The sequence below is a fragment of the Urocampus carinirostris genome, chromosome 18, assembly GCF_059441175.1.
Source record: "Urocampus carinirostris isolate Australia breed hairy pipefish chromosome 18, RoL_Ucar_1.0, whole genome shotgun sequence".
Lineage (NCBI taxonomy): Eukaryota > Metazoa > Chordata > Actinopteri > Syngnathiformes > Syngnathidae > Urocampus > Urocampus carinirostris.
Genome location: NC_142366.1, coordinates 9626963 through 9649098, shown reverse-complemented (window position 1 = coordinate 9649098; position 22136 = coordinate 9626963).

The following is a 22136-nucleotide window of genomic DNA, read 5'->3' as shown; positions in this document are numbered from 1 at the left end:
ACAATCATGACTTGTTTCTTTCTTCAGGTACTTCAAAATAGTTTTACAGTTAGTACACTGTACTCAAAAAAATGTTATCACTGTTAAATTCTGGAATTTTATACAGTGTGTAACTGTAACTTCAATTTACAGTATAACGCTGTACAGTTGATTACTGGTTTTTTGTTTTATTGATATTCATGACGTTATTGCACTTCACGATTACTAAGCAATTTTTAATGGCTGGTTTAGGCTTTGGTAGCCAAGCCTTTGGTTTAAAAAATGATTGTTGTCCCTGTTAAACCTCCCACATCTAAATTAGTAATGCCCTGAAGATGCATTGCAAATATGACTACCTAGCAACTGAAGGCAATTGCAGTAGAGGCAGCAATATACTCGAGAGAGAAAGAGAAAGAGAAAGTTTCCAGGAATCAACCCCATCCCGTCGGAACTCATACAAAATGGTAGTGAAAAAACGATAGACATATTGAAAACGATTTGAAGAAATATCTGTGAAACAGGACATTAAGAATAGTTATGCTAAAGGTCCTAATGAACGGACTGAAACCACAGACTAAAAATATCCTAGCTGAAGAACAGGCAGGTTTCAGGAAGGAAGAAGCACCACAGAGTTTTAATCTGCGCATCCCATGTAATAAAATTCTACAAAATCTGAGAAACCTCAATTACCGTATTTTCCGCACCGGGTTATAGGGCGCACCCCCCAAAAATAGTTTTTGGTCCTACATTTTCCATACATAAGGCGCACCGGATCATAAGGCGCTACAATGGGAACATCGACAAAACAGTCAGATAGTTCAGTCAAACTTATTACCCCCTTAACATTCCGAAAGCTTGCAAAGAAGCAAATACGTGTCTCAGACATGAACGGAAACGGTGCCTGTACGATGTCACCAATCACTCAAATGCATCGTTTCAAATAGAACTCGGAAGGTTAAAGTCTTGGGATTCAAGAAATGCCAAAGATTTCTTAGTTTCCATTTTATTTCTTGCTGGCAACTGTGTGGACAGCAAAGTAAGAATTTTATTGTGCAGGGAAACGGGGTTCTTTACTGTGCATATGACAATAAACACTTTGAATTGAATTTAGTTTAAAAATAGAGCCATCACAGAAACATCAAGATCGTTCTAAAACAAGATACCCGGAAAATATAAAGCCGCATAGCTCACCTAAGTTCACTTGCAGCCTTCTTACAACCGTGAGTGTAGTAAATCCAGGAGAGTAAAATATTTACAAATACAGAATAGTAAAAAATGTTTTCTCTATGCCGTAGTGCCACCCAACGTGTGACTCACATTCATCTTTTTCGGCCAATTGCAGGCTTTGTTTCGCCCCTTTAGCCTATGCGAGCCTGTAAATGATAAAAAGGATCCGCCCCCTTTACCTCCGAATAACTTTAGCCAATAGTGACTGATTCAAATGATGAGTGACACATTGGTTAGGAAATGAAACGCCTGTATATAAATCCCAGCCTACACCGCGGACTACTTCGCCTTCGGGGGAAAATCTAGTCGGCGGCTGCTTGCCTTAGTTGCAAGAATTTGCGACTTAATATTGATCCGTATATAAGGCGCACTGTATTATAAGGTGCATGGTCAGCTTTTGAAAAAAAAAGGCTTTTAGGTGCGCCTTATAGTGCGGAAAATACAGTACGTCTTCCTGGATTTTAAGAAGTATGGCAAGCCGCCTTGAGGGCCTCCATGTGTACGCACACCTTGGGCCAGAAACTAGTTCAGACCATTGAACAGCTGTATGCCAACAGTGCGGTACTGATCTATTAAGAGTGCTTTCAAACCAGAGTCAGTACAAGACAAGACTGCATTCTCTCTCCAACTTTATTCAGCATTTTGCTGGAGAGGATCATGACCAAAGCCCTGGACCAAAAGGAAGGTACAGTCAGCTTTGGGGCACATAACATCACAAACCTATACAGTGCCATCTAGCGGTCGGATACTAAACTGTGTCCCTTTATTTATATTTATAACATAATGTGAAAATGCAACAAAAGAATATCCCAAAAAAATGTGAAGTTAAAAAAACCTTAACACTGAACAAATATAATCCTTTCATATATATAAGTCAAGACCGTTTATAAGCAATGTAGACTGGAACTACTGTGCAGGGTGTCCCAAAAGTCTTGAGCAAATTTGAAGTTCCCAGTTGTCCTTAACCATGAATGGCAGTGAGATAAAAGTTGGGCTATTTTAAAGCTAATGACATTAAGCCAACAATGAGGAAGTACATGGTGGGATGGCGTGGTAAATTCGTGACTTGACTTGATTAACGAATGGGTGCTTATGCCTAGTGAAGGATTTTATGTTATGTTTGACTATAAGGTATTTTGTACGATCAAATACAAGTTATATTGAATGCAAAAGATATTTACTGGATGAGCTGTGGGGCAGGTCATTGCAACCTTGTGAAGAATGATGTTTACAGAAACAACGGGAACTGGGAAAAGGGCTGATTTAATAAGCAGCGCTTCCCGGCGCAAGAGGGGTCTTCGTGACGCAGGGGTCCAGACATCGAGGCGACAAGGTGGAGCCCACATGGGGATTATCTGGCCCGCCCATGGGAGGAGCCGGCACGCGAGCTTGGGAGAAAGACGCGGGTCGAGAGAAGAACTTTTTGAAGATTGGAGAAAAAGGGAGAAGATCGAGGGAGAACGAGAGAGAGGCTGGACCAAGACTAATTCGATTAATTTGTCTAATTCGATGGAGTTCACTTAGTTAAATATTTTAAGAAATTAAATCTGCCCCCGTGTGGAAATGCCAGTCTCTTGTCCGTCTTTTCACAAAAAGAAACTAAGCATGCATTGTTAGGTGGTGTTTGGTTAATGGAGTCAGATAACTAATTCGAACAATTTGGTAAACCATACATTTTAATGTATTAATTCCTAACACTAGATAAAAGAATATGAGACGCCCTTCAACTTCAGAAGATACACATACTGTACAGTACTCGTTACTATGATTATATACGTGTATATATATATATATATATATATATATATATATATATATATATATGCACACAGACAAAAAGTTTGAGCTAGTGATTAGCTGAATGGAACTTTAATTTTGAAATAATTAAAACTTTAATCGGCCTCTAACTTTTGTTAACGGTTAGCTTGGACGTGCTAATTAGTAACACGTCGAGGAAGTTAGCGGATCCTTGCAAACAAAATAAAAATCCCCTTTAAGACTTTTGTTATTCTTTCTGTCTTCCTCCCTTGTCTCATTAGTTCCTCCTTCCTCCCCCGCTAACGGATAATTCCGCCCCAAAGTCAAAACACGCAAAGGTTATTTATTTCTTGTTGACGATTCATTACTCGCTGACGCACTTTGAAACGCTTTGCGTGGGTTTCATAAATTCTCTCTTTATTGCGCCGCCTACTTCCACGGGACTTTTCACCGATGTGACAAAAGTGGCCGTGCTCTGAAAAAGGGTTTTATCTCGAATCTTAGAAGAGAAACTTGGGGATTTTATTTACTTATTTGTAAACACGTGGATGAAATCATGTGCAATCAAAAGAGGAAAAAATCGGAATTAGCGCAGTCGGCATTAGGTTCCCAATCCAACCAATAGGGTGGAATCTTTTTTAGCTAATCTAGCTGTAGCTCCTTAGCCAATCAACTTTTAGCTTGCTAACTTTCAACAGATGAAGAAAAACTGTAATAACCGAATCTAATATGATTTTTTCAAAATTGTACTCAATAAGCATTTTCCATAATTTGCTATAATATAGTAGAACTTCAAGTGTGCTTCAAACAAGTATAATAGGTTTAAAATAAAATAAAAGTAAAGAGTGTAAAAGTAGAAGCTTACCTCCTTTTCCACAGCTGAACTACCAAAATCAAATGATATAACTTCCTGTAAATGGCTTTTATGGAATTGTAGTCTTTTTGGGGGGCAATTGAGGACTTTCAAACAGGGTGGATAAATACAACATAATGGGACATGTAGAATTATGAAATACAAAATAGCAAGTAAAAATGTAAACTCATAACATTTAACTATATAATTAAATTAGGTTTTATGTAGTTTGTCAAATTATTAAAAGAAAAAAAAAGATTGTATAATCTTATAGCCTACACCTCTTCAGAAAGTTGAGTACATTGAACTGTGGACACAGTAAAATTGTACATGAGTGTCACAAAAAAGTTTTTCAAAATCATGTTTGAAGTGCATCTTATTTCGGGTTAAATGATTGTGAAAACTTAATGTAAATAATTGAAGTAGTTTTTACTAACATTAACAGATTTTAGAGAAAATTTAGGGTAGGAGAAAGGTGGGGCCATTAAATGTTACATATATGATACAATGCACACTGGACTTAGGCACATGGAATAAAAAAACTAAGAAGTAAGGTTGCATAAAAAATCTCATCTCATCTCATCTCATTAGCTGCACTGCTTATCCTCAGTAGGGTCGCGGGGGTGCTGGAGCCCATCCCAGCCATCTCCGGGCAGTGGGCAGGGGACACCCTGAACTGGTTGCCAGCCAATCGCAGGGCACACAGGGACAGACAACTCGCTCGCTCATTCACACCTAGGGACAATTTGGACCGGCTAATCCACCTGTCTTTGGAATTTGGGAGGAAACCGGGGTGCCCGGAGGAAACCCACGCAAGCACGGGGAGAACATACAAACTCCGCACAGTAAGTCCGGTAGCTGGATTTGAACCCACACAGGAGGTTCCCAAGACCTTAGAACTGTGCCGCACACGCGCTAACCACTGCGCCGCCGTTCTGCGTGCATAAAAAATATACATTAGAATAAGAATACTTTACTTCACATAACTGTCACGACCGGTACAAGCAGGGGACCAAAATGCGTAACGTTTCACATAATGCTTTATTAAGGGATCAGGAAAGTCTGGGCGAGAGGAAAAATACAGCATTCTGGTGCTCGCTGGGCAGGAGTAGCGGGAAGCCATCGCGAACTAAGCTTGGTCGGATATCGGAACAAAACGGGCAGCCGGGGCGGGAGACGAAGCGCGGTCGGAGGTTGGAACAAGTCCGGCAGCCGGGACGGGGGACAGAGCGTGGTCGGAGATCGGAACAAGTCGGGTAGACTGGACGAACGGGAAGCCAGGGATTGGGGATCGGTACAGGAAACAGAATCAGGATACGGGGAGCCGAGACAGGAGAACGGAGCTCGGATCAGGGATCAATATACAGGAAAAGAGTCGGGATCAAACTGGGAGTCAAAAGTGCTTGCCTTGCATGCGCTGAGGTTTGCAGACGGGCTGACTAGGAGTGAACAAGAATGACGTGTTTAAATAGAAGGAGGACTAAATATGGAGTGAGTGGCAGCTGGGACTGAAGAGAGAGCGCAGATGAGGGCAATTGGCAAATCATGACAATAAGATAAATGATCATTACATTGGGGAGCACCATTAAAATTATTCTTAGCAAAAACAAAATGATCAACCAAAAGAGGGCACCATATGACCACTGTATCTCTTTCTCAGAGGCGGAACAGTTACCACATTTAACAACAATTTAAACAAAAGTACGCAGTTTTGTACAAATCGTTACCATAAGCAAATAATCCCAATATGTTTCATACTCCTGGGCAATTATTTGTCAGGGCAACAGCAAAGGAGGATTTGCATTGAGTGCTCAAAAGTTAGCGTCTGAGCTTCCTTCCAACTTCTGCACTTGTCTTGTTTACTTTTAGCAACAAACAAGTTAAACCACCAAAGGGTTCTTGAAGACCTCTCTATATGTTTCTCAAGGGTAGAAGAGTTATGCAGTATGATTAAATTATAACTAAACATTTCAAATAGGATTATAATATATATAAGGCTCACATTCAAATTTCTGGCCAATTTGTGTACCTTATAGTCCAGAATATACGGTCATATTGTTAGGAAATACCTAGAGTGGAAATTGCCTTTAAACGCTAATAGTTATTCGTATTGTTCAAAGAATCTACAAAATAAAGCTCTTACTAAATCATGAAGACCTTCTTTGTTTATATGACGATTTTATATGATGATGTATTTGAGCTTAACGTACCTAGCATCAGCGAGACCCATCCAGTTTAATAACCCCGTGCTAGCAAGATACACAGCTTGTATTCCTTACCTTGAGCTAGCTTTATATTTGCTCAAATACAAAATACGATTGTGGCCGATCAAACAATAAAAAGACAAACCGTGTTCAAGAAGTAAGACTTAATTGTGCTAAGCTATCGGAGCTCCCCGAAGAGATTAGCGCGAGTATTGCAATAGCAGCAGTTTTATTAGCGCTGAACACAACTTCTTGATTAAAAGAAGAAGAAAAACCTGCAGTAAGCTTTTCGTGATGAAAGGATGTTTACGTGTTCTTCCCGTTGGGTTTCGGCAGTACACATTGACATTGGCAAGTTATATGCTTTACTTACTTGCTTTGATATTGACATTTTAGACCGGCTTGTAATGAGGTGAGTGGAGGATGCGAGACAATATTGACTTTTGTCTTTGGCTCGTCGCATGTATCAGAACATATGGTTATTTCGGAAATTTCCAGTTATTTCAACCAAATCTCTTATCATTGTCGGGATTTGTCCTCAAACACTGCTCTCAACATTGACAAATGTAACATAACCCATAGTGACTCGGGCAAAAATCTAAGTGCTGTATTTGATCCTAATCTGTCGTTTCAGTTACATGTGAAAATATTACTAAAATTCATCCAGCTTCTCAATATTGTGAAGACTTCGCCCGGTGCTATCACAATCAGATGCTGGGATCATATTACATGCATTTATTACTTCTCGGCCCAGTTACTGTAATATAAGCTCTCTGGTCTCTCGTTGTCTCGCATCAAAAGTTTGCAGCTGGTTCAGAATGCGGCAGCGAAACTTTGGACCTAGGACAAGAAAGTTTGACCATATCACTCCTATATTAGCTAACTTGCACTGGCTCCCAGTCCGCTTAAGATGTGACTTTAAGGATGGACTTGCCCCTCTTATCGGAAAAAGCTGGTCTACTTGTGACTCCAAGAGCCAAGAAGAAATTTGCATGCTCAAGAGCATTTTCCATCCAGGTCCCAGTGTTTTGGAATGGTCTGCCTCCAGAGATAAAATCTTCAACCTCAGTGGAGGTTTTTAAATCTAGACTTAAGACACACTTCTATTCTATAGCTTATGATCGATGCCCACTACATACTTTTCTTTTCCTGTCTATTCCGGCTGCCTGGCTTGTGGTGATGTAAGGGAGACAGACGTATCAAGATGAGTCAGCAGACCAGCGCTTGGACTTGAAGCATGTCAATGTCTGAATCAACCAGCCGGGCATAAATGGGAAGCTTCGCAATTGCTTTCAATTTTACAGGCTCGAGTTCTTGTTGCTGTCATGCACTTTCTGGACAACATTTTACATCTTATCCATGTTTTTTAATTGATGTTCTTTGTGCTTTTTGTATTATTACCCAATGCCAAATCTATTGCAGCCTGGTCATTATGGAAGGGGAACTACTACTTGTGGGGCCCCTTCCCAAGGTTTGTTTTTCTCATATCGAGGTTTTGAGTTTTTCCCTGCCCACATATTGGTTTAAGATCAGTGGATTGTGCGATTGTAACTTGTGCAGTCCTTTGAGACATTTTGGGATTAAGAGATTTACAAAAAAAAATATGACTTTTGCGGGACAATTGCGACCCATGGGGTGATAGTTGGAGGCCACACCCTTAATAAAGTCTAGAGACAGTCTGTATTATTAAACGCCTACTAGTGGGAAAATTATGATTCATTTTTAAAAAAATACTCATTTAAAAATAAATAAGATTAAATTACTACGAAATAAAAGGCCATGTTTTTAAATACTCATAGGTAGAGAAATTTGCATTTGTTTTACATGACATTAGCCTCACTTAGATGAAGCTGACATCATTGTTAGGCATCTTACTGCTACCGGTACCCAAAACCCTCACCTTTTTCTTGTTTTGACTAGCCTTTTTATTTTTTGTTCTCTTTTCTTTCATCTTTGTTTTCATCTTTTTCATTTTCTTTCTTTTTAAACTTTTTTTCCTTTTCCTTTTTTCCATCATTGTACTTTCTTTTTCCCTTTTTTTCATTTCATTTCCCCCTTCCTCTTTCCTTTTTTTTCTTTCTTTACAAAAGGCTGGGCCGAAAAAAAGAAAAATGTTGTGGTTTGGTCACTTTAGGTCCCTGTAGTTTGTCTTCTTTCTTTTCAGCACTCGTTTTTGGTTGCACGGCACAATCAAGCAACATCTAGTGGTCAAATAATATACACTCTCCCTTTGATGTCAGTGCAGCCCATGCAAATAATGGATTAATGTATTACTCATTGGTTTATTTTCACATTTGTTCTTGATCTGTTTTATTTATAGATTTTTTTGTGTGTAGCATATTTTTTTAAATATATTTTATAAGAGTGGATTTGTTTTTAAAAACAGAAGTTTTCTTGAAGAAAGCCCAATTCGGCCCGACCTCACCAAGACCCTAGCTCCGACGGCCCTCATGTCAATTGAGTTTGAGACCCCTGCTTTAAAACATCTTTTCCCAACCAGTGTGAGACCTTGTATAATGTGCCACAAGGAATTGTACAATGGTGACAAAATATATTCTATTGTTTTTGTGTGTAGTCTACAAAAAAAGCAGTCTACAAAAAGTCCAGTCAGAAAACTATTAAATAGAGTACGCACTAATGACCACGTGCTAAAGGCCACATGCTAATGGTCACTTGCTAATGGCTACATGTTAATGACCACATGATACAGCCACATGCTAACTGTTAAATGCTAATGGCTACGTGCCAGGGCCCAGCCCCAACTGTCACAAGTGCTGCAGGAATTGTCTCATTATGGCTTGTTTTCTTAAAGTATCTCAGAATGCTTTCCGTCCTTCCATTTCATAGCAAACATTTTACTAACAATAATTCCAATTTCAAAATGTTGTGTTTATAAACACATATGTCAATACTATATGAAGTTAATATCATTTTTGTATTGTTAATAATATAGAATATAATTATTATTTCTATTAAGATTATCATTCCCGGACCTAATTTTCCCCTCTTTTAGGTTCCCACGCTAAGGAATTAGGTACATAGACGGGTTCGAACCCAACAGGGTGGAATTGTTTTAGCTAATCTAGCTGTATTAAATATACATTAATAAATAAAATAAACATCTTACTGAGTGAAGTTTGGAGTAAAACAAAAGAAAATCATAATGAGTTTACTGTTATTATTTTAGATTTTTGGGGGGGTATTTCTAGCTGTTGTCAGCCTCAGCTGAGCACATTTTGAACTTAATCTACTTTTAGCCTTATTATCTGTATTATCATTGCTGGCTGAGAATACTACAACATTAGTAATTAGCTTGGCTTAAAATTCTCGTAGGTTGAGAATATAGCAATTATTTTCCATGATGTAAGGTAGTCCATTTTGGGGAAAACATTCTGCTTTCAAAGAGACATGAACTCCCCCCTGCTACCCCCTCCAGCTTCCTCTCTCTCCTCCAGCTGGACTCCACAGCGTTGAAATCGCTCATCTGAGTTTGCACACAAAAAACTCGACATCGAAATATTACCCGTTTGCAATGTCCAAAAAAAAATGTGAAGAAACAATGTCAGAATATGTGAATCGACTTCTATGCTTTTATCCAAATATTTAAAGTGATTGAATTATCTGGTAGCAACGGGGCGTGAGGTTTGATCTTATATCTATCGTCTGGAAAGAAAAGGTATTGTGGAGTTGCCTTGGTAACCCCCCAAGAGGTAAGAAATGTTTGTGCCTGACACCCCACCGCCCGAAAAGTTTTCATCCAGCCAGCGGCCAAAGCAGTCCTGTGAGCAAGGAGTAAGAAAAAATCTTGCTTAGCCAGGGACAAAAGTTCTGAATGCGAGAGCTGCCAGGCAAGTTCTGTTCAAGAAATCTGACGAGCACTTTTAATGTTGGGTTATTTATGGATCTTGGGTTTTATCGATATTTATTCGGAATATTTATTCTGTGAATTTTAATTTCTTGCTGAGCGGTTAGCGCGTCCACGGCTCAGTTCTGAGGTCATGGGTTCAAATCCAGCTATGAGCTTTCCTGTGCAGAGTTTGCATGTTCTCCCCGTGTTTGCGCTGGTATCCTCCGGGCACTCTGGTTCCCTCCCACATTCCAAAAACATGCATGTCAGGTTAATTGGCCAGTCCGAATTATCCCTAGGTGTGAATGAGCGAGTGAGTTGTTTGTCTCTGTGTGCCCTGCGACTGGCTGGTCACCAGTTCAGGGTGTCTCCTGGCCACTGCCCAAAGATAGCTGGAATGAGCTCCAGCACCCCCCGCGACCCTATTGAGGATAAGCGGTGCAGATAATAGACGGAAGAATTGATGCGCCAAAAGGAATTTGGCTACTCTTTTACAATGACAATACATCTTCGGATTCCGATTCTCAAGTGAGATTGTACCAGCAACCTCAAAGGTCTACCAGATTTAACGCATTTCATCCAGGTCTTCTGGTCCCGATTGGGCCTCCATACTTGAGGACTGCAGACTGGCCGGGACCTTCTGAACCGGACTCCACCATCACCACATCGACGCACTGAAACCAAAGTTCATCACAATGGTTTCAGTTATCGAATTAGGTTACAAATATGCCCAATTGCCTAAAGTTCTCCTTACAGTAGAAATAATGACAACCACTATTTTATCTATCCTAAAGATGTCAGCCAAGATCCCAACCTCTTTCGTTCAGTCTTTTTCTTATCCTTATTTCTGTTTTTTGTTCTACTCAAGTTTTCCTGTAGATGATTAGTAAATAAAAATAACTTAATCCATGAGTGTGTTTGACTTGTTTAAAGTATTTTGTACTTTCGAAAAAGGTGAAAAGTATTCACTTTCTATTGTTATGTAGCCAGTCTTCAGATTAAATAAAAGGTTTTTCATCAGTTTTCCTGAGCAAATTGTCTAAAGAAAATATGTGGAGCTCCTAAAAGGTGAAACAAGTTAAAAATAATTTGGTCACATTCAGTCTCCATACTTTGTATTCTTCTTTGTGCACTCAGTTTTGGTTGTGTTACACCATGCAGCGACATCCAGTGGTCAAATAATACACACTGTCCCTTTAAAGGGACTTTGCTTTCCAATCTTCATGAATATAAGCATGCTTAGTTATCGTACAATCATTTGTAATGGTTCAGTGCCTGCAGTCCCTTTCCTTTTCCAACAGATGGCAGCATTACCCCATTTTCCAGTCGCCCTCCCAGCTCCTTTGCCCTGGTGCTCCCTTTCAAACAATCATCCAACCTGTGCCATAAATACTCCGGGGTTCAGCTATACGTGGCTAATTTCTTTTTGATTCTTGCTCAAGACATTCACCCGCCAAGACTAAAAATTTCTCCTTCCAAGACTTTCTTCTTCATTTCCCTCTTCGTCCCAAGATCTGCCACGCCAACCATCTTTTTAAAGCTATCCTCATACCTCCTTTTCAAGATCTGCCACCACAAGACCCTCTTGCATATCACCCTCCCAAGTCACCCTCTCAAGTTTTTCCTCCTCAGCAGTCCTGGTTCCACTTGCTTATCATTAGTGAAGTCCTTTTTTAGAATAGAATAGAATAGAATAGAATAGAATAGAATAGAATAGAATAGAATAGAATAGAATAGAATAGAATAGAAAATATCTTTATTGTCATTGTTACAACTTGGGTTGAATATATTGTGACAACGAAATAGGACGTGTCACTACAGGTCCACGTTTTACAGTGAGGGTAAAGAAAACAAAGAAGACAAAGGAACAAAGAAGATGTTTGTACTGTCCTTGTTGCAGGCTTTGTTATCCTCCAGAGGGGGGTGTATGAGAGGGTGAAGGACAGACAGAGATGGCCGGATCCCAACTAGATGTTTGATCTTACTGTACACACGGTCCAGTGTTTTTTCCCCTGGTTGCTCAGTGCACTTATTGAATGAATTTGGGAAGTACAGTCCTTAAGCATGCCTGATTAAAGTCGCCGGCGACGATAAAAGGTCCATCGGGGTGTGCAAGCTGCTGTTTATTGATAGCAGTGGGCAGGAGATTTAGCGCTATGCTAACGTTAGCATCCGGCTGAACGTCAATAGCAACCACAATGACCACAGTTAGCTCTCTCGGTAGATAAAAGGGTCTACACGATACTGCTAGAAACTCTATAGCGAGTGATCAGTGTGTATCAATGATTCGGCTGTTGTTGCAGCGCATAATCCCCCACCCCTATTTTTACCGGAGTCTCCATCTCGGTCGTGCCGGTGAAGCGTGCGTCCTACTAGTTGGACTGCGGCGTCGGGGAAGCCAAGACTCTGTAATGACAAAAATACTGCAATTTCGGACGAAGCTGTTGGTGGCGATCCGCAGCTCAAATTCACTCATTTTGTGGACGATGGATATGGCGTTGGTTAGGAACATGCTTGGAAGCGCTGGTCTGTGTGGTCGCCTTCTTAGCATAGGCCCGACTAGCAGCTTTTTACTTTTGCTCCGTCGTTGTCGGCAGGCAGATCACCCAGGGAGATCCGCTGGTCTCTGTATATCCCTCGGGATGTTGTGGATGTTATTGTAGTTGTGAAAGGAGTCAAAGGGAAAATATTAGGGATAAAAGTACACTGAAAAACCAAAGACGAACTGGAGAGCCTGAAGCCGCTGCACTCGCGCGCGCCGCCATCTTGGATCATTTTGTTGATTGAATAAATGCCACTTATTAGTGTTTTATATCATTTCCGTTTTATGTGTCCTTGTGACCTGCATTTGGGTCTTTCCAACATTCTGTGACACCATCATGTGGTGTCGTGTATACACTCCCCTTCCTGCGGTGTCGCTGTATACTAATGCGCAGCCTTGTACTTGTGCTTGAGAACTACCGAGGAAGAAGTTGAGTAACCACTCTATGAATGTACCGTCCGTGCCTCTCTTGAATCCTACTACAACCCTACTACATACACAACATATTGGCGACGAGGATGACTTGTATCGGAATCTCACAACCCCCTGCTTTGCTTGAAACCCCGGGTGAGCCTATGATGTTGTACACCACGTGGATTCGGATGTTCGAAAATTACCTGCTAGCATTGACTGCTAACGACATACCGGACAAACGAAACCGCGCACTACTGCTGCACTGCTTAGGCACAGAAGGGCAGAGAATTTTTCTCTCCCTTCCCGACACTGGCACTTCTTACAAATCCGCCTGTGATGCGCTAATAACTTTCTTTGTACCGAAGATGAATGTCGTGGCTGAGCGTAGCAAGTTCCGTCAGCGTGCTCAGAGACCGGGCGAGACCACTGCTCAGTTCATTGCCGCATTGAGGGAATTAATTACTGTATTTTCCGCACTATAAGGCGCACCTAAAAGCCTTTATTTTTTTCAAAAGCTGACCATGCGCCTTATAATACAGTGAGCCTTATTTATGGATCAATATTAATTCGCAAAGTCTTGCAACTAACTTGCCACCGCCGACTAGATTTTCCCCCGAACGCCAAGTAGTCCGCGGTGTATGCTGGCTAGAAACCTAGGGTGATTAGCTAATACCTTCCAAACCCCCGAACCCAAGACAAAAATTCAAAATATATAAATAAAATATGGTAAGTACCATATACACATGTTATTTACCGGCGTTTCATTGGCTAACCAATGTGTCAATCATCATTTGAATCGATCACTATTGGCTAAAGTTATTCAGAGGTCAAGGGGCGGATCCTTTTTATCATTTACAGGCTAGCATTGGCTTAAACGGCAAAACAAAGCCTGCAATTGGCCGAAAAAGATGAATGTGTATAGCATGTGGCTGACGGCATAGAGAAAGCATTTTTTTCTATTCTGTATTTGTAAATATTTTATTCTCCTGGATTTACTACCCTCACGGATATAAGAGGACATTGGCTGCACATTATTATGAACACAACGACTTCGGTGAGCTACTCCAGGTTTTATATTGTCCCTGTATCTTGTTTCAGACTGAACTCGATGTTTCTGTGATAAGTGGTGCAGATAATGGATGGAATGGAGTGTCTATTTTTAAATTAAACTCAATTCCAAGTGTTTATTGTCATATATACAGTAAAGTTGCGAGCGAAAAAGAAAATAGAAACTAAGGAATGGATGGCATTTCTTGAATCCCAAGACTTTAACCTTCCGAATGATGGAACGATGCATTTGAGTGGAATCGTACGGACACCGCATCCGCACATGTTCTCGACACGTGTTTGCGTCTTTGCAAGCTTTGAGAATGTTAAAGGAGTAATAAGTTTGACTGAACTATCTGACTGTTTTGTCGACGTTCCCATTGTAGGGCCTTATAATTTGGTGTGTCTTATGTATGTCAAAAATAGGACCAAAAACTATTTTTTCGTGGTGCGCCTTATAACCCGGTGCGCCTTATAATGCGGAAAATACGGTACTAACTGTGACTTTGGCACGTTTGCTGATGATATGATTAGGGATCAATTCATTGAGAAGATGTCCTCTTCGAGGATCAGAGAACGCTTGCTGTTGGAAACGGACTTAAAACTTGACAAAGGGATCGCTATTGCTATACAAATCGAATCCGCTATGACAGAAGCGAATGCTATTGCTCCTGTGCACGTGTCCGACGTCCCTGTGAAGCTCGTGCAACAAAGAGATCAAAGGAATCAGAGCAGTACGCATACACAGCGCTCGAGAGATAAAAGGAATCAACACAAAACCTGCTACCGTTGTGGCTCCAACTCTCATCTAGCAAATGACCCCAAAAACCCTGCTAGAAATGCAAAATGCAACCAATGTGAAAAAATTGGACATTTTAGTAAAGTGGGCCGCAGCGAATTTCCTACTCGATCAGTGAGAGAAGTTACTGTCCCAGAACTTACTGTGTGTCATGTAGCCCCTACAGCTGCAGTCCCAAAGTGCCTTACGTGTACAGTTGCTCTCCATGCGAATGATGAACAGTCAATTACTACTGACCTGCTTGTGGACACTGGTTCAGCAGTCTCAATTCTGCCAGAGAGAATTTACAGACATTCATTCATGCACGTGTCTCTCTCAAAGCCTACTGTACGCCTGGTGACCTACATGAAGAAGCAAATTCCAGTGTTGGGCTGTCTTCAACTTACTGCTACATGCTGCAACCAGAGTGCACATACCACATACTGACTTCTACATAGTTCCTGACGGTACTCCACTACTGGGAATGGACCTGTTCACTGCACTTCGCCTCCACATACAAGATGGGCAGATTACAACACCTGCTGCATCGGAGATGAGTCACACCGTCAACACTACAAATGCTTTAGGCGTTGCTACAGGTTTTATACACAAAGTTAAAGTGCATGCAGACGTCCCTCCAGTCCAGCAAAAGCTACAGAGACTCCCATATGCCGTGCGTGACAAGGTGTCGGAGGAGCTGACGAAACTGGAAACGAATACAAAAGCAGATTGCTTGTCACGTTTGCCTCTCCCTATCACAGACGACCACGAGGAGATGGAGTTGGAGATGGTGGCTGCTGTGTCTCCTGATTTTGCTGCAGTCACTGCTGATGAGCTCTCCAGTGCGTGTGAGGAATGTCTGGTGCTACAGAAGGTGCGACACTACATGCAGAAGGGATGGCCTCGTACTGCAAAAGGCCTTGACCCCCTCATCGTGCCATACTTCCGACTGAGAGACTTGTACTAGTGGCCTGGAATGGATTCTCAAGTTGAGCTCGCCATCAAATCATGCACCACCTGCTTGCAGCATGACAAAACAGCAACCACACGTACTGCCCTGTTACAGCCTGTACCTACCCCAACTGCTGCCTGGAAAAAGGTTGCTGTGGACATTGTTGGTCCTATTCACTCTTCGCCTGCTGATTGCCGCTTCGCCATCACCCTCATTAACTATTACAGCCGATAGCCTGAGATTGCCTTCTGCTCAAATGTTACTTCTGCCTCTGTTATGACTTTTCTTTCCATTGTGTTTAGCAGAGAAGGTTATCCACAGGAAATTGTTACTGACAATGGCCCTCAGTTCGTGTCGACCGACTTTGAAGCATTCCTTATTGACAGGAACATCACACACCGTCGCAGCTCTGTGTACTACCCACAGGCCAACGGTGAAATTGAGCGTCTCAACAGAGTCTTCAAGGACTGTCTACAAACAGCCAACATCGAAGGTAAACCACTGAAAGCCTTCTTCACTGAGTTTTTACACACTTACAGAGCCACACCACATGCTGTGACTTCAGTATCCCCCGCTGAACTATTGCATGGTAGACCACTGAATACAAAGCTTCACATCACAGGTCTTCACTCCATGCGCCCCACTGCTGACAAAGGCAACATGCTACAAAACATACAAATCAAACAACGGAAGTCAAAACAATACACCGACAAACGTTGCAGTGCAAAATCACCCAGCTTCCAGATTAGCTCTGCGGTTCGCATCCGCAAACCTGGAATCATTGCCAAAGGACACTCAAAGTTCACCAAGCCACTGACAGTGGTAGCCCAAAAGGGTCCAGCCACTTATCTGCTGTCTGATGGAAAGGTGTGGAATGCTTTCCACCTTGCCCATTCTTCCACCTGGTGCTGCTGCTTCAGCGCCACAGCCTGCTGATGCTGATGCTTGCCTCCTGCCAAGCAACCAAGGTGCTGAGCCACCTGAACCACATCCCTCTCCGAGTGCACCAAGAATACGACATGCTGCATGGCTTCAAGATTACGTGACTTAAAAAAAAAGAAACAGAAAAGATGTGGTGATGTTCAAGGAAAAAAAAAGACAAGATGAATGTTCATTGTTTAAAAATTGTCATGTTTGTTTATGATGTGATCTTCATACAGTCTGCTTACGTTTACAAGGCTTACACACTTTTGCTTACCGATATTGACAGTATAGTTCCTTACAATATTGCTTACCTTTGATAAAAATTTACCTCTAATCTGGTAATGAATATTGAAATTTATGTTTTCTATAAGCTCATACTTACCGAAGAGTTATTGCGTATTTCAGATTAATGCTACGGTTTGTGTGCTATTCTAACAAAAAGGGAATATGTGGTGTCGTGTAATACACTCCCCTTCCTGCGGTGTCGCTGTATACTAATGTGCAGCCTTGTACTTGTGCTTGAGAACTACCGAGGAAGAAGTTAAGTAAACACTCTATGAATGTACCGTCCGTGCCTCTCTTGAATCCTACTACAACCCTACTACATACACAACACATCATGTTACATCTTTTGACCAATTCCTAGAAATATGTTCTTGCATCCTGAATATTCACAACACCCCACCATTGCAAATTATCTCCCTTTCACGATTATTTTTAGTGTCCAACCTTTAAATACATTTTGTCAAAGACATCACTCACAAAGGAAATATTTATTAAGCATCCCCAAAGTTTAAAGTCATTCATAACCAAAGCGTGCCCTTCAAACTGGTTATGACGTTTGTCCTTGTTTTCTGCTTTGCATTGCTCCGCCTCTCTCCTTGAACCTGACCATTTTGATTTTTCTTCTATCTTTGTGCAAAAGGTGCCGATAAAACACATTCTTCAATGCAATTCCGAATGGGGGACTTGCTTTTGAATAGAGGGACGCTTTCTTTTCAACTCCAAACGTGACTGAAATGGAATTATTCATCAAGGTTGATCTTTAATTTGGATGATACTGACAAAAAAAATGTTCTGTTCGTGCGTTTCTGACGACGTTTCAGCAAGCAGCTTCCATTTGTCAAAGGTGAAAAAAACACCTACCAAAAAAGCTTAATTGCAAATTGCTGGCACTGTGGATCCCTGGCAACCTTGAAACACTTGCAGTTTAATTTGTTTGATTTCTCTAAAATAGTTTTGATGCAGTAGTCTCTCATTTTCCCTGGGTTTCGTTCCAAGAAGGACCTAAATAGAATGTCATTTCTCCACTTACATGTATTTTATTTATAATGTTATTTAATCATATGCACATATATAAAAGTTTGAATCTGTCCTCCCATTGCATCCACCTGCTACTCTACTCTACCAGATCAAGTCATACCAAAGGTAAATGAAATTTATTTTTTCTTAATACGCATGTATATATGTATCATGTTATTTATACATGTGTATATGGTACTTACCATATATTATTTATATATTTTGATGTTTTGTCTGGGGGGTTTGGAAGGTATTAGCTAATCACTCTAGGTTTCTAGCCTGTGCTATATGGCAATTTAACTTGGTGATCCCCTCTTCAAAACAGATCAATTTTGTATCCCAGGGGTCTACTGTAAATGGCTATTTGTCATCTGAAGTGATAGTCTATGTTTGTTCAGTGAAGACATGTTTTACATAAGAGACATTTTACTAAATAGTACAATGTAACAAAATATTGTATTTATTTGTGTATAACACGCACCTATGGATAACAATCACCCCTATTTTTTGATTACAAGTTTGTATAACATTTTGTTTTACTTTTTCTCAGCTCAGACTAAGCATGATAAGTGACAAACGTTGTTGGATACTTGCGGCTACGGTTAAAACCATGTATTGACAACGTAAACTATGAACACAATACTAACAAAAAATTTAAAATGTATTTGTTTCATGTTCTTCAGAGTCTGATTCTGTCACAAGCCAGGGACGGAGACAGGACCCAATAGTGTTCGTTTTACTCAGTTTTTATTGAGAAAGAAAGCAGTGCGTGCTTCCACGAAACGGGTCGCCAACAGGTAACAGGCAGGAAAACACAGGGCAGGATAATGTCGGATAGTACAAAGCTTGCCTAGCTGAGAGCATAGGTTCGCAGACAGTCTAACAGCTTACTCTTGGAAGACAGGGGTTTAAAAAGAGTCAGGGAGCCAATCAGCGACCAGGGGTGTTGGCGCCAACGGGGCAGTCGCAGGTGCCCCGAATCAGCAATCATGACAGATTCACCATCTGAAACCACAAAGAGTTGTTTACCTCGTCATGTGTTTTTTGGTATATTGGGACGACTTTCTTTTTTTCCGTTCTCTAACATTTGTCCCTGGTACTGTTCATGAAAATGGTGTGATGAGTTCAAATGAAATGCCTTTTGAGATGTCATTTATATCACTGGTGGTCCGGTGGTCAGGATTCGGCGCTCTAACCGTGTTCGACTCTGGTTGCATTCAATGTTTTGCGATTGTTGTCACGGAAATCAATCGACTGATAATCACACAAATACAGTATTAAACTACAATAAAACCTTGTGTATAACGCGCACCCAAAATTGTTTTTGGATTTCTTTTACCGTATATACAATACGGCATATACAATGTGAATACATCAAACTAGTCCTTGAGCAAATACACAAAAGCTCCGTAGCACATGATCTAGCAATGGTTTTGATACTATCCGCACTCTGCGACAAACTAAGTGTCAAGGGACCTTCTGATCAAGACTCAAGCTCACATCAACACATACTTACAGACTAGATGCTAATCCAATTCTCATCCATCTGCTTAACTGGCTTTCAACAGGGTGAATGAATTTTGATTTGTAATCTCTCTCCGCTGAACGAATGTAAGCCATCTGACTCTTTTTTTTTTCACGTACACAAACACAAACTCACACATAAATGGTTTAATAATTTTTTTGCTTAGGGATGTATTGTAACTTTCTAGGACAGGGGTGTCAAATTCAAATGGAGGGAAGGCGAGGTACAAATCTTTACTACAAGCCGAGTGCCTTGATGCATCTAGCAACCCCTAAGCAATTTTGGGCGTGTAACAATTGTAGCTTAGCTTTGATATATTTAGTTTTAGAATGGAGTTGTAGAAATGGATTGTCTACTTTGAAGTTATTCAGATTAACCAACAGGGGACCCCAGATGTCCACCACAAAATTGAGTTTCCGTGTTTTCTTTTTATTTTCCTTTTATTTTTATTATTTTTTTAATAATCATCACGGAAAAATCACGATCAGTCTGAAACAAAATATCCGTAAACTATAACGCCATGATAGCTCACCTATAAAGTCTCCTGGGTCATAATAATAATAATAATAATAATAATTTCCTTGTATTGTCATTCTGTGTAACAATGTACACAGAACGAAATGTCGATTGCACCTGACCCGTTGTAGCGAGCCGATGCAGCCGCAGCCAACAGAGGGCGCCGCCGACCACTTTTTAAGTCTTAGGAATGACTCGGCCGGGGCGCGAACCACCGACCTCCCAGTCTCAAAGCGGGCGCCTTACCTATAATACGATTCCCCGCAAACATTGTGTGGTTACATTTACGAAACTCCAGTGAATTCAACCGTGTAAAACACACGATAATGCTGTTAAAAAAAATCCACCTAAAAGTATTCTTGCGTTGTTTGATGATCTTCATTGTATTCATTGTATCGGTTTTACTTAATTTTCCCTTTTAAAAACAGACTCGTCAGATGATATCCAATATGGCTGTCAGGCTGTGAGCTTTTGATTGACACCACTTTCAGCCAATTGCAAGAACTTTTTGGAAGTCCTTAGCCTGTGACAACCCATGAAGAAAAAAACGTCATGACCAATTCAGCTTCAAAAAGCTTTATTGCACGTCACATTGGGTATTTGTATATTGTCTTCTTTTTGCTTTGTTATTGTATTGTTCTCAGCGCAGGGATGTTGCTGGAAATGTGAATTTCCCTGCGGGGATGAATAAAGTATCTATCTATCTATCTATCTATCTATCTATCTAGCCAATAGTGACCGATTCAAAATATGGATCGACACATTAGTGAGCCAATGAATTCCCAATGTAAATATGTACAGATTTACGGTGTGTATTAAATAAGAGCGGAAGGTAAACGTGCGCAAAGCCATATATGATTCATATTTACACACCATTATTATGTGCAAATGTGCACAATTGGGATTCACTGTCATGATTGCTGATGTGACTCAGCTGTGCCCGCTCATTTGGTTCTGATTGGCTCCCTGTCAGTATTTGAACCCAGTCCTGTCTGTCACCTGTTGTCAGTAGTCTGTGAACCTCACTGAATACTAGGCAAGCCTTTTTTGACCCTGACCCCCACCTGTCCCGTTTTTGCTCCAGTCTGTCTCCAGCTACGACCCGTTTTGATCCTGACCACGTCTGCTCTCCCGTCCCGGCGAACGACCTCTTTCTGTCCCCGACTATGTCTTCTCTCCTGTCCTGGCTTACGACTCGCTCCAAACCATGACCACGCCTTGCTCTCCCTGTCCTGGCTACCGACCTGTTTTTTTCGTCCACGACACCGCCATCGTTGTTACGGAAGTTCAGCTTCCGCGTTCGGAACATCATCCGACTACAAGAGCGACTTGCTTCCCGCCTCCAGCGAACACCGGATCGTGGGATCAGCCTCTAATAAAACTAGTGAGAAACGTAACGCAAGTGGGTCCTGTTTCCGTTCTGGTCCTGACATTCACTTCTTAAAGGAGAAGTCAAACATTTACAACCCCTTTAAAATGTCTAAAAATTTGCCAAAGTAAAAAAGGGCTGTGAACTGGTCATTTACAAATGGCCAGGCCTTGTACTACAATTAAAAAAATGTGTAAAAAAAATATTGTTTAGGTTTTCTGATTGTATTCAAATTTGACAAGGTACTAGGTGAGGCTTTGAGCAGTTGTCTCACCTACTTTCCAGCTAAGATGCAGGCATTCATTGGAAAAATAAATCAGACGAGAATTAAAACCTTCTATTTCTGTATGTTAGATTACCCAATGTTAGTAGCACTTGCAGTGATTATTTCAGTTTTGTTACCTAAACCATACAGATTCTCGGCTCAAGAGCAGCATTGAATTTACTCTGGGTACGCCTTGGATTAGTATTGAATTTTACAGGAACGGTAAAGGGTAATAATCCCAAATGTGAAAGTTAATAAAAATATAAATATCTGAGATGGTCTTCCTACCTCCCATGTATAAAACACACACACACACACACACACACACAAAATTTACGAGTGCCATTTTTGGATGAGGTTAACATGATGCATTTTACCGTTACAGTATACCTCACCGTGATGCCGTATGCCAGCATGCTCTCCAATTTGTAAAAAAAAAAATATATAAAATAAAAAACACACAAAAGGTGAAACTCCTCTGCAGCAAGAAAAATGCTGTCTTTTCTTTTTAAGATCGTTTTTTTGGGGGTAGGGGTAAAAACACCATCAATACAAATATTTAATGGAAGGAAGAAAATCCATTTGCCTGCACCATCTGCAACGCCTGAATCCCGGTCCTCTCTCAGCACCCAAA